The sequence below is a fragment of the Podarcis erhardii genome (assembly GCF_964252035.2).
Source record: "Podarcis erhardii genome assembly, chromosome: 8".
Classification (NCBI taxonomy): Eukaryota; Metazoa; Chordata; class Lepidosauria; order Squamata; family Lacertidae; genus Podarcis; species Podarcis erhardii.
In genome coordinates this window covers 62,622,197-62,636,136 of record NC_138499.1, presented here as the reverse complement: position 1 = coordinate 62,636,136, position 13,940 = coordinate 62,622,197, and the positions used below count along the sequence as shown (strand labels likewise).

The window sequence follows — 13,940 nt, the reverse complement described above, 5'->3', positions numbered from 1 at the left end:
TTCAACAAGAAAAAGTTTTGCTCTTCCTTTTGCTGTCCAGGGAAACATGAGTGGTGTGTGTCTTGCAAAATAGTGGGTAGAAAAAGGAGCATACCTGCTTCCTGTTCTGATAATTAATGCCATTTATTTCATATAATTTTCCTGAAATATAATTTATTTCATGCAATTTTCTGATAATTGCATGAAAGAGGACCTCGCCATACACTCTCCTGCCTGTGAGTTGAGATCCGCCATCACCAATAAAAATCCAGTTGTCCAGAACTTGGTGTAGGCCAGGGAATTCTTGGTGGTGGCGTCCCAGCCATCTGATGGGTTTTTCTCCTTTGTCACACCTCTGATGAACAGCAGTGGTCTATATTTTAGAATGTAGATGGACAAAACAACTTGTATACTTAATTCTAAACAAGGGGTTGTACAGTTGTGAAAGTGTTGTTGGATTGGTCTGCATGATTTGATCCCTTGTAACCCTCCCTATGGGGTTTCATCTGAAAGCTTGTGCATCCCAACAGAGAAGTAAACCCTTTAATGTATAATGACATTTTATTACTCTCCTGTTGGGTGTGTTAATTATATTTTGAGATAAGGTGGTGTATGGTTTATTTCAAAAATAATATTAATATGTATAGAGAACTTAAAAATATATATGGTATACAATACAAATCATCTGCCACTTGTTTGTGACTTGTTTTCTGACACTTTCTTTGTTTTAAGGGGGTGGCTCCTACATTCCTTGTTCTGTAAGATGAGACACTGCCCCATCCTAGTCCTTTAGCTGGTATTGTGCTGTAACTGCAGTAGCATCATGCAGCTGGTACAAGTCCTCTTAGGCTGCTTGTCATTTTTGATCCATGCCTGGATGCTAACAGTTACTAGGCAGGTAGAAATAGGTCAATGCAGCTGACTCTGTGATGGCCAAAATGCCTTAAAGAGAATGTGTAGGTGAATTGTCCCTGCATTTGTATCTGCTGTGCCCTCTCTGCCTAATTCTGCACTCTCCACAGGTTTGCATGCCAATTTTGTGGCATCTGACAATATAGGCTGTTCTTATGCCATGCCAATACAATTCATCACCATGTGTCGACATCTCTGAGCATTTTGTATATCCAAAATGCTTATTTTCTGGCAATAGTTCATTGGACAGGGGCTTTCACATGCCACGGTTCAGCTTCCTCCAAAGTAGATAACCATGCTGCATTTGAAACATTGCGAAAACTTTGTGAATGCTCATGTACAGCTTCTTTGGTACTTTACTGCATTCTTTTTAGTAGAAATGCATCTGACTGTTGTCTGCTCTCCCACTGGGTTACATTCTGACTTGCAGGACATTCTGTGTTTTGTGCTGCACCATATCATCAAGCCTTTATAGCTAGAAAGAGAGAGCTGTGTTAAAATGTAATTAAAATCAGGCTAAATAAAATAAAATGTGCAAAAGAGAGAGCCTGTAATGCTTCTAAAAACAGGAGTGATGTAAAAGTTAGGAAATGAAAAATGAATCTAGAGTTCTGCGTATGATTCATTTTTATTTTCATTTGGCTTTAGGAGTCTTAAATTGTAAGGTTTTGTGGAATCTGGCTTTCAAGCAAATTTCTGCAACTCTTTGTTAGAAAACTTAGGTATTTGCTCTCTAAGGTTGGTGTCTGAAAAGTTTTACTGAATCCAGTATCCTTTCCAAGAGACAGAAAGCTGTTTTCCAAAAATATGTTCGGATTCCTTTTTGAACAAACGTCTAGGCCCCATTTTTAAGCAACAAAAAACCCTGTCAGTTCAATTTCCAGAGGGCAAGTTGCAGTGTTAGCCTCTTGCAGCAAATATAGCAGAATCTTGTGGCATACATTTTCTGCAACACATTTCATCAGGTAAAAGTTATTTTGCACAGTCAAAAACAGGCTTCAGATTTTTGCTAGAAGTGTCCTTGCACTTTATTCATGAGTGGGTGAATTAACAGTTGTCCCCCCCCCCCTTTCTCTTCAGTTTTTGGATCAACATCCACAACAACAATCTAAGCTCTGAGTTTCGTCAGCCTCCTTGATAAGAGATCCGACACTACAGTATATATCTTCAACTTTGAAAGGTGCTATGTAAATAAGGTGAGAATTAAAAATCTTAAATATCTTACGTTAATGTGCCACACATATCTTATAGATAACCTTATACTGAGGTGGACATAGTTAACTTTTTATATACCTCCTATTCATATGATTTTTGTATATAAAATATTTTTTACTACTCAGTCCTGGGAGTTGCACACAAACTGTAGAATCTGAAATCTTTAATATTTCCTCCCACTTTCTGATTCTTCCAAGCAAAATTCACCCTTTATGATTTTGTTGTTGCCGTTGATTTCTGCTATAAGTGGTAGTGTCATTTGTTCTGGTGGGAAGGGGGGAAGGAAATTTCTTTTAAAATGTATAAACTTAAAGGTTTAATTACATGTTTTAAATTGCTTGTTAGTTCATCTCCTGGAGGTTGAGTTTAAAATCATCCTCTGTACTAGCGGTGACCTTAAAATTAGACTAGAAACCTGATCAACCACAAATACTGAATATGAATGAAAAAACAGCAGCATTTTGACCTGTATCAGGTGAAGCATAAATAACAAAACTCTTGTTTGCATTTTACTGGCTTTTAAGTTGTATGAATATCACACCCTCAGAATGATTCCAGCTTCCTATTTTTGTCTTCTAATGACTTTGCTTTAAGAATCTAATTTTATGTTTTTGGTTTATAATATCACAATATCAGTTACTGTTTACTGAAGTAGCTCTCTTCCACAGCCATTACTGTTTTAATATGGTTTAACTAACATAAGCAAAATTCAAAAATTAGAATGGTGCGAAGCAATTCGAAGTGGTGAAGTGTGAAGAACTTGTATAAACCCATGACTATAGTAGTCTTCTTGTGAAAATCTGATAAAGCTATCATTGGAAGAGCTTTTTAAAATATGCAGAATGTCTTGCTGAATTACACAGTGCATAATTTGCATTTTATTGTGGCTGTGAGCTGGGGTGTTGCTCTTTAAAGGAGAGTCATTTCAACAACCAGCTGCATGTAAAGACATGCACTTTACAGTCCACGGTATGTAGCTGGAATGGAGGAGGTGTATTTAAATCATGCCACTTAGGAGCATTACTCTTTCTGAATGATTAATGCCAGACAAAACACTTTGATACTTTCACATTAATACACTTGGTTGTTTTAGGAAGGAAAATTGCACAATGAATAACAGAACATCAGGTGGGATAAGCTGTGCTGTAGTAGTGTTAATGTTTATTCGGAGCCAGCAGCAGTGTGTTTTTGACATAAACTGTGCTTGCCAGTTGCTATCACTGCTGTGCTCCTGGGGGGTGACTGGAATACCCCTGTGTTGCACACTGCAGGTAGGGCAATGCTGCTCTTGTGTGGATACACAGCGCAGGAGGGCGGCGCTATTGGTTCAGGTTCCCATAGGCTTCCATAAAAACTCAGTGTGAATTTTCGCACATCCCCTCCCAACTCCCCAATCAGTTGACAGTGCCAGCTGGGATTTTGCAGTTTGCACTACTACACTGCTTGCTGCAGCTTGGAGCACTACATATTTGTGATTAATTGTCGTAGCAGTGTTTTTGTTTGTTATGATGTCTGGTGTAGAGAAGCCTCATATTTAATAGAAACCTTTTTTCTTCCTAATATTAATCAAGCCGAAGTGACTTGTGAAAGCCTGCAGTTCATTGTTTGAAATGTATTACAACATTTAGTATTTCCATTTCCTGCATCTTAAACCAATATTGTAAACATTAAGAGAACATTTTGCAGGGATAGTTGAATATTGTGGGCAAACCCATCAGTGGTAATGGTGGCTTTTCTAAGGAGAAGGTGGGTGGACTTGGAATTGCTTATCTAGGCACATTCATGTTTGTTTGTTAATTCTTTTACATAAGCCTGACAAGAATATAGTACTGCCATGTACCATTCTGGGTAGTCTATAAAAATTCTTGCAAACTTTGCAAAGCTCTGATCTAGTCAGATGAAAAGTGCACAGAGCATGATTATTATTATTTTTTAATGGAATAATGAAGATTGCCCAATTTAGTTCTACTCAGAGTAGATCCATTGACATTAATAGGCATGTAAATTAATACAGTGGTACCTCAGGTTACATACGCCTCAGGTTACATACATTTCAGGTTACAGACTCCGCTAACCCAGAAATATTACCTCGGGTTAAGAAGTTTGCTTCAGGATGAGAACAGAAATCGTGCAGTGGCGGGGCAGTGACAGCAGGAGGCCCCATTAGCTAAAGTGGTGCTTCAGGTTAAGAATAGTTTCAGGTTAAGAACGGACCTCCAGAACGAATTAAGTACTTAACCTGAGGTACCACTGTAATGTAGACCCAATGAAATAAATCATGTAAATATTAATTTCATTGGGTTTACTCTGCATAGAATGTACTGTAGTTGGAGAGCACCCTGAGAGGAAACTTTGCTGAAATGGGACTGTGTATGTTTATGCTGAACAGACAGTAGGCACTGACAGCTTCAGCACTGAAGCTCAACTGTTTAAGGGCAATTGATCCAGAAACCTCTTCTCTCTCACCCTCACCCCTGCCTGCTCCCTTCATTAGCTGAGTGGTGCGGTGAGTACTGAACATCTTGAATTCTTTGCATGCATGAAGGGCCTGTATGGCTATATTAAGTACTTTTCGGAGTTGATTTTCTTAAGCTCAAATTCTATAGTCATTATTTACTCCGTTGTGCGTTTATGAACTAACATCTGAGTTCACAAGATCCACTACAGATGTACCTCACTCCCAGTTTGAGGGATTGATGTAGTCTCCAGAGCAACTTTTTCTGGTCCCCCACTGATTTTAATTTGCTGGCAATAAAAAAAAAAAATCTAGACAGTGCCAGGGAAGGCGGAGCCTAATGTTGTGATGGGGATGCTCAACACCCCCACCCTGGCCATGATCTGTCTGTCTTGTGTGTGTGCAAGCTTGTCAGAGTGCAGGGTGTTTCGCTAAACTCAGCATTGGTATTTGACTCTCAGAGCGTTGGGCGTGGGACAATGGGGTCATTTGGGACAAACAATTGTAGCCACCTCCTGCTCTACTGACTATTGTAGAACACTTGATCTACAGTGAAGGAACTTGTGCTTTTATTTATTTTCAGTCAAGTAGATCAGTAACTGACTATTATAAGCCTGCTCCCTGGGCTGCTGTATAAAGGTATAGGTACATCTTTTTCCCAATGTTGTTGTGTAAGATTTGTGAAACCTGGACTGGAAAAATCACAGCCGATGTTATAGTTCCAAGAGTACGCATGACTTCTCATTTAGAACCACTATAATATAGTCATTAGGAGCGATGAGACCTAGGTTCACATCCCTACTTGACCGTGGGCTAGTCACTTTCGCATCCTAACCTATGCCACTGGGTGGCTGTGAGGATAAACAGGAGAGGAAAGAATCTTGGATGATCCTTTGAGCTTGGAGGAAAGAATGTAGTTGATGATGATAATTTAGGCAAATGGCTTAGTGCTTTGCTTTACACTTGTTTTTCAAAGAAGATTCTGTGTGAGATACTGGGCATTTTGGCAACGTGTAATGCCTAACAAATTATATTGTATAATTTAGTTGACTTGGTTTTGTAGCTATTGCTTTCTTTTTGTAAATATTTACCAATGCAGCTTGTTTTCATGGAGTTGTTAAATGTATGTATGGTGAGTTAGAGAATATATATTTAAAATAGTGGTTTTTTATTTTTATTTTTGCAATTGTGGGGAAGATATCAGTGCCCCCTGCTGTCTGTTGGAGAGCAGCATTTGTTGTCCTTAGCAGCAATGTTTTGTTAATGTCTTTTACTTTCAATGTACAATATAGGAACCTGAAGGGGGAAGGAGGAAAACAATTTTGATTTTTTTAAAAAATAGACCTGAAAGTATCAGAAGAATCAAATTCAAATTTGACTTCTGTGTAAATAGATTGTAATTAGAGGTGTGTGTTTTTTAATGAACTTTCTGCTGAATTATAAGAATAAATGTAGTACACTGGTACCTCGGGTTAAGTACTTAATTCGTTCTGGAGGTCCGTTCTTAACCTGAAACTGTTCTTAACCTGAAGACCACTTTAGCTAATGGGGCCTCCTGCTGCTGCCGTAGCACGATTTCTGTTCTCATCCTGAAGCAAAGTTCTTAACCCGAGGTACTATTTCTGGGTGAGCAGAGTCTGTAACCTGAAGTGTATGTAACCTGAAGTGTATGTAACCTGAAGTGTATGTAACCTGAGGTACCACTGTAGTTGGGAGTGAAGAACTGACTGACAGTGATGGCTCTTGTTTGTTGAAATTTTGTACTTTATGACCTGATCATGAATGGTTTAACAATTGGGACATATTTGAGAACCTTATATTTATTTTATGAATTCAAAGCCTTTAGAGGCTAGATTTGGTTTATATGTTTCCCTACACTTTGTGATTTTGAAAAGTAAAATTAGCCCACTTAGATAAAATAACTGACCGACTGTTCTCTGGGTATTTTGAGTCTTTGTTTTAGAGGTGAAGGCCATTTTATCCCAGGCACTTGTTTAATATTTGTTTTAGTTTTACGTCTGTTACAGCATTGTAATTTAACAACATAAGAAGAAACCTGTTATATCAGATCAAAAGGTCCACTTTTCTGTTTCCTACCATAGCCAACCAGATGCCTTTTGGAAGCCTACAACTAGGAATCAGGAATGCAATAGCCCTCCATCATTGTTGCCTCCTAGCAACTAGTTTTCACTGGCATGTGTCCCCTAAAAATGCATATTCCATAAAGCCATAATGACTAGTAGCCATAGACAGAGCAATCCTGCATTAATTTGTCTAATCCCCATCACCACATATTTAGGCTTTGAATTCTGTAATGTGTTATGTAAATTACTTTCTTTAGTCTGTCCTGAATCCACTTCCAATTGGTTTCATTAGATGACACCAAATTTTACTATTATATTAGAAGAATAATTTATTTCCACCCACTTTTTCTGCATCCTGCATAGTTTTATAAACCTTTAACCAATCTTTCCCCTCCCACCCGCACTCAACTTCTTCCTGAACTAAAAGTCCTAAACATCACAGCATTTCTTTATTCCAGCCCCCTAATCATTTTGCTTGCCATTTTCTGCTCTTCTTTCAACTCTTCAATAAGGTTTATGAAATGGTATGATCAGAACCAAACAGTATTCCAGTTTTGGCTGCATCAAAGATTTGTATAAGAGCATTATGATACTGTAAGTTATATTTTCACCTCCTTTTCCTATAATCACTACCATCAAACTGTCCTCCTGCATAGCTGCCACACATTGCTGACCACAGTGACATATTTGCATGTGCAGATCTTTGTTGAGTATCACAGTCCTGGCTGCAATTAATTACATCTTCACTCTTGCCTTCTTGTACCCCTATATTTCAATTACCCACTTCTGGAAATCTAGTAGCCAAGATCTGGGTTCTTACCTATAGGGTCTAGGCTTAGTTATGGCATAGAGATAAACCCCTAACCCCTGTTGTTGTTGTTGTTGTTGTTGTTGTTACAGTAATTAAATGTTATATTTAGTATTTCAGCAAATTAATATAGCTGCCCAGCAAGAAATATCACCTAGACAGCTTGTTGTTGTTGTTTAGTCGTTTAGTCATGTCCGACTCTTCGTGACCCCATGGACCAGAGAACGCCAGGCACCTCTGTCCTCCACTGCCTCCCGCAGTTTGGTCAAACTCATGCTGGTAACCTCGAAAACACTATCCAACCATCTCGTCCTCTGCCGTCCTCTTCTCCTTGTGCCCTCCATCTTTCCCAACATCAGGGTCTTCTCCAGGGAGTCTTCTCTTCTCATGAGGTGGCCAAAGTACTGGAGCCTCAGCTTCACAATCTGTCCTTCCAGTGAGCACTCAGGGTTGATTTCCTTCAGTATGGAGAGGTTTGATCTTCTTGCAGTCCATGGGACTCTCAAGAGTCTCCTCCAGCACCATAATTCAAAAGCATCAATTCTTCGGCGATCAGCCTTCTTTATGGTCCAGCTCTCACTTCCATACATCACTACTGGGAAAACCATAGCTTTAACTATACGAACCTTTGTTGGCAAGGTGATGTCTCTACTTCTCAAGATGCTGTCTAGGCCTGTCATTGCCCTTCTCCCAAGAAGCAGGCGTCTTTTAATTTCGTGGCTGCTGTCACCATCTGTAGTGATCATTGAGCCCAAGAAAGTAAAATCTCTCACTACCTCCATTTCTTCCCCTTCTATTTGCCAGGAGGTGATGGGACCAGTGGCCATGATCTTCGTTTTTTTGATGTTGAGCTTCAGACCATATTTTGCGCTCTCCTCTTTCACCCTCATTAAAAGGTTCTTTAATTCCTCCTCACTTTCTGCCATCAAGGTTGTGTCATCTGCATAGACAGCTTACAAGCAAACAAAACAATGCTAAAAAAATTACAATATATCACAATTAAAATCAGCAAAAAAAAATGAAAGCAAAAAAGTAAATAAATATGGAGCTGGCATATTAGCTGAAGTTAATAAAAGGTGCTTTTGGCCCCAGATCCTCCTTGAGTTTCTAATGACAATGCTGGATCCAAAAGCCCTCCTCCCCTGCCAATCTGTAAACTGGAATATTTAGGAGAAGTGTAACTCCTTCCAGAACCGGTTGAATGCTGTTCTCTTAGAACCACCCACCAGCAGTACCACAGTCTTGTCTGGATTGATTCTCAGTTTGTTCATTTTTGTTTTTAAATAACTTTTTATTGGGTTTTATAGACAAGGATCCTAAGAATAATAAATGATACAAACATAGGCGCCACTCTGCAAAGAACAATGGGGAGGCCGGCAGCATGTGCCTTCAACCCCTGATGTTACTGAAAGCCACTGAGCAGTCCAAAAGAACCAACACAGTCACACTTTTCCTGTCTCTCTCAAGTTAAAGATCATCTCATTGAGCAACCCAAGGCAGTTCTATCCCAAGCCTGGGCCTGTGATTTGAAATGATTTCAGATAATATGCTTAATCCAGGAGTGACTGGAGTTTACCAGCCACTCATAAAGTGGATAGGCCCTTGATAACTTCAGATTCTTCATAAGGTCTGTATGAATGATCCAGTGACCTGATTATGTGAATGATATTCTGCCATGCCCATAAATGTGTGCTGTGGAGGTCATATTAATGCCCCCCTGGATTCAAATTTTAGGAAGGTATCCATGATAGAAACAGAGCTAGAAATATTAAGAATTTAGATGTAGTGGTTTCTGTTGTGGGTAGAGTGGACCTAGGGGAAATTCTGCATGGTAACACACTGTGTTGGATTATTTCATACAACTGAATCTAAAGCTTATTCTCAACATGCCTCTTGTAGTTAAAAATGGTGCACATCTAACCATATACAGTATTTTATTTTCTGATTAGGAGGCTCTAGTTCTCACATGTGGCTAAGGAGAAGCCCCTCCTCTTAGAAATGGAGTGTCCTCTGCTTCAGAGAAATAATTACTTCTCAATTCCCATTTGATAATTCCCTCTTTATTTTCTGATGAGTTACTTAATAGTGACGGGATTGTTGAGCAGACTGCCTTTAATCTGAGCTTCTGAATGGAACTGGGGATATCATGCTATGTGTTTTTATGCTGTTTAGTCATGCCATGAGAATACTGAAACTGGTGGAAGGCAAGTAAACAGTTGATAACAGTGAATAATGCTATTAATGAGTGCCCCGTCTCTTAAATGAAAGCTGGCACTATGGATTTTGTTTTCCGTTTTGCCTGTGTGTTAAATAGGTGCCATGTAAAATTCAGTACGTAAGGATGTGAGGGCGATCTGGCTGTGACATCTGTCACCCCATTGATCTTCAGAGTTGATTCTGCTAAAAGCAGTCGCACTGCTTGTACATTTTAGAAATAAAAATGGTGCAATAATTGTAGCGCTGCACCCATCTGTGTGCACATTCCCATCTCTTTTGTTTCTCTGCCCTTGAATAGTTGGAAAACTGGGATGTTTTGTGTTAGATCATTATAAAATATTACTTACTCCAGCATTTTGTAGTTTTCAGCAGTGCTTTATCCTTTGGTCCTTACATTTCTCTCCTCATTCTTGACAGTTATGGCCAGTCAGATTCATTTCTGCTTGAGGAGTGAATCATGGTTTTCAGGGTCTCTTATTGCATGCAAGCAGAGCAGAGAGCATGAGTTCAGCATTTTTATGACTATTTGCCAAGACAGTTAAAAAATAATAATCTGGTATGTTTTTGCAGTGCTTTCCTGTGAAAAAAAGTACGGATGTGGTGATTGGCTAAAGAAAGAAAGATGGGTTTTTACATTTTTCTTGATCAGAAATAGTTTGACTACTCAATACAGACAAGAAGCATATTCTGTGAGTTGGCTTATACTGCATTGCATCATTTGACAGATCAGAAGTGAACAGCACAGATGGAAACTCATATTTTTTCTCAATTCTTAAGACTAACCTAGTGATCTAAACTGAAACCCAGTTAACACAAATTCCGCATAAACGGTCTGTTTTTAAGCAACCACCAACCTGGATGCATGAAACAACTTGGTGTAACCATGCTCACGGAAGCATTTATGGTGGGTAAGGGAGAAGTACCATCAATTAAAACATTATTTCTTGTGGGGGCTTTTTTATTGGCACAAGTGCTATTTGGGTAGCTTGTGGCTGTGCTGCTTAGTTGTGCATGCACTCCTGGCAGGAGTTAAAAAATGAAACAAGATGGATGGATCGTGGATATGAGGCCTTTGTGATTCAAGAGCTTGTGCAAAAATGTTAACCAGATGTAGTTTACAGAAACATAATGGCTGTGCACAATAAATTTTGTGCTTTTGATAACTAAAATATTCCCCAGTATCAAAGTAAGTAGTGAGCCTTTAGTCTTTCCGAACATACAGAGCTCTGGAGTTTCTAGAACAGGGCAAGCAACTTTCTTTTGTGTGTCTCCAACTCTCTTGTGGGGTAAGCTATACTGTGCATCTTTGGTGTGTTTCAGAAAAGTGCAGGATAAGTAAATTAAAATGATTGGCTTGTATTACATTTCCCTCCAGATAGCTATTAAGTTGAAGTCACGAATATGTTTTTAATAACAGAAATAGACATAGAAAAAGCATTTTTCTTACATTAAACAGAGCCAGACAATATACTCCCTTGTCAAAAATACAGCTTGTGTGGAATGTTATTTAGGAGAAAAGGAATGGGAGAGATGCAAACCAAGTGACACTTCACCAACATTTATAACAGCCAGGCATACTGGAAAGTGCTTAGAGCTTTTTAAAATAGCTTTTGCTTGCACGAGTATTCTAACAAGTAGTTTTGCATTGCATATGTTGTACCTACCAGAGCCTTATGCTTCTTATTTTTCTTAATGTGTTTTGTATATCTTTTTTTTAAAAAAAAATATACGCTCATAGGCAGAAGTTAAATGCAGAAGCTAGATGAATTACTGCAGGTTCACACTGGTGAGTTATAAGGAACCATGCTTGTAAAGTGAGGTGGGGTTGTTGGAATGGCAAACCTTCACTTGAGCCAAGATCTCTGCTGGGAGTCAGGGCTGTGCTGGTTTGTAGGCAAAACAAATTAACCGCTGTTATGCTTGGTGACTTGAAAATAATTTATTCTCTGATAATGATGAGTATCTTTTCTTCTCTCTGGGCCACTAATATGGAGGATATTTCTGTTTAACTTGGCAAAACTATTCGAAGAAGGGATTGGGTGAAACATAAGGTCGTATCTTATTATCCTGTCCTCCCCTTTTCCACACTAGATATCTAATTGCTAATTACTTACTTTCCCTTGCTGATATGGACACTGTATACAGACATGATGAACAAATTCTGCTTTTTTCAGGGTCATTACTTTTGTAGTGTGGTGCAAGTGCGCGCACATATACGTGACCTCGTCTGTGGCCCTGGGCTAACTGAAGGGTTTGCAAAGCTGTCAGCATTTCTGCAGAACTGTAACTGCCTGCTTTCCTTATTAGCAATAAAGGAGTTCCAAGTCTGCATTTCATACGATTCGTCTTTCATTCCAGGAACCTTGCCACTCCCACTTTACTCATGGGAAAAGCTTTTTATATTTGCACGTACACATTCCTTTGAAACTTGCTGGGATTTTTAAAATGTTGCACATCCTTCCAGACTTTTTCTTTTCTTTTCTTTCTGTTCCAGTTTTCTTTTTTGTTCCACTTCTGTGGTTGCTAAGTACAACATGTCTTTTACAGTATGAGTGTTTTTTAAAACAACATCAGCAGCAACAACAGCAACATGCATTCTGTCTCACTACCACATCAGCGAGTCATGCGTTTAATTCACTAGCAGTTTGGAAGTTCGAAACCTAATTGGTTAAAACTTAGCTGGTGGGTGGGAAGCAACTCATGGTGGCCAAGTGTTCTGAGCAGTGACTCTTATTCCAGAAGCAGCAACAATAGGCTTTCCTATGAAAAAACATGGACCATGAATGGTACAGCTATAGCATGGATGTTGAAAGAGGCAGAGGCAGCAGTAGTTTGTGGTACTCCCTGTGTAACAGGGGTGGAGAACTGGATCCAGCCTATGGCCCAGGTCCTTATCTCCCCCACATACCCTCATGGGCCAACTTTGACAGGTGGACTTAGTATTATGATGCCAGGTGATGGAACATGAGATGATTCACACTTGTTATTCAAAGTGCAAAGTTATTCATGAGTGCTTAAAGCAGCCCACTTTGAAGACCTGCTACCAGAGCTAATCATCTGATTGGTTCTAGGAATGCGTCTTCAAAGAGGTTCCCTCGGACTACTGACCAGCTGATTGACAGTTAGTCCTTTTGAAGGGGGGAAATGTTCCTAAAACCAGAGCATTTTCTTCTCAGACTAAGCAGGTTGCATTTAACATACTCCCTCCAGTTTTTTTTTTAAATATTTTTTATTAAGGATTTTCTTGTTTTACAGAAGTGTAGTGCCTCGTTTTTTTTTTTTCTTCTTCTTCTTCCATGTAACGTTTTTACAAATCCGTTTCATTTGTTGAGGCATTAGGGGGAGAAGAAAACAGAAAGAAAAAAGAAAGGGGGGGTGGGGAGAGGGAGGATGGATGGGGGTGGGGTCGGGTGGCGGTGTTTCTATTATGTTTAATGTATGTAGAGTTTGGTGTCAGCGTTGCTTGTGTTGTTCACTTGTGTTCCTTTGGTGGTGAGAGAGGTTGGGGTTGGCTTAGGGTGTGATTGTTTGCTTGTGATTGGCTGTGGTGATCTTTGTTTTCGTGTGTGAGTGAGGTGGGTGGGTGTTTTGGATCAGGTTAGCCATATTGATTTGTATGCTGTTGGTGGATTATTGTCGTTGTCCTGTTGGGCTGTGTATGTGATAAAGGGGAGCCATACTGGGGTGAAGGCGTCTTCTTCTGTTTGTCCCCGTGTCAGTTTCAGTTTATTAGTTAATTTTTCTAGTAGGGCTGTTTCCCATACTATTTGGTACCATTGGTCCATGCTTACTCCTGACAGGTCTCTCCAGTGTCTGGTTATGATGTTTCTGGTTGCTGAGAGCAGGTGGGTTATAAGTTCTTTGTGGTGTAAATGGGCATTGTTGTCTTGGAAGATGTTTAGTAGGGCCAATTCTGGGGTGATGTCTATTACTTGCTTAGTTATTTTACATATTTCTTGTATGGCTGTTGTCCAGAATAGTTGAATTTTGGGACACTCCCACCACATGCAAAAACCTGGCGAACCAAAGGCTTATATCGCCTAATAGACTTTTATAAAAATAACAAACCCTTGTCAACACAAGAAATACAAGACAAACTAGAAGACACCCAAATGACCTGGTTAACACAACACCAACTACATGCCTTCTTAAACAACCCAACAGTAAAATCAGCAGCAACTAGGCCCCTGACAACCTTCGAAAACCTCCTCCTAACAACAAAGGGAAACGGTAAAGGGACGGTATCCGCAATATACAAAATACTACTCCA

At 39.5% G+C, this 13,940-nt stretch overlaps 1 protein-coding gene across 16 annotated transcripts in view; it reads left to right on the top strand.

The window, feature by feature from the left end:
* The window catches only part of ATXN1 (ataxin 1), a 231,494-nt gene that overhangs the window by 23,015 nt on the left and 194,539 nt on the right, over positions 1 to 13,940 (top strand). For all 16 annotated transcript variants that reach the window (XR_014159337.1, XM_081873398.1, XM_081873396.1 and 13 more), the window contains one exon: positions 1,972 to 2,087. The gene's annotated coding sequence lies outside the window, so the exon portion shown is untranslated. The remainder of the gene's footprint in view (positions 1 to 1,971; positions 2,088 to 13,940) is intronic.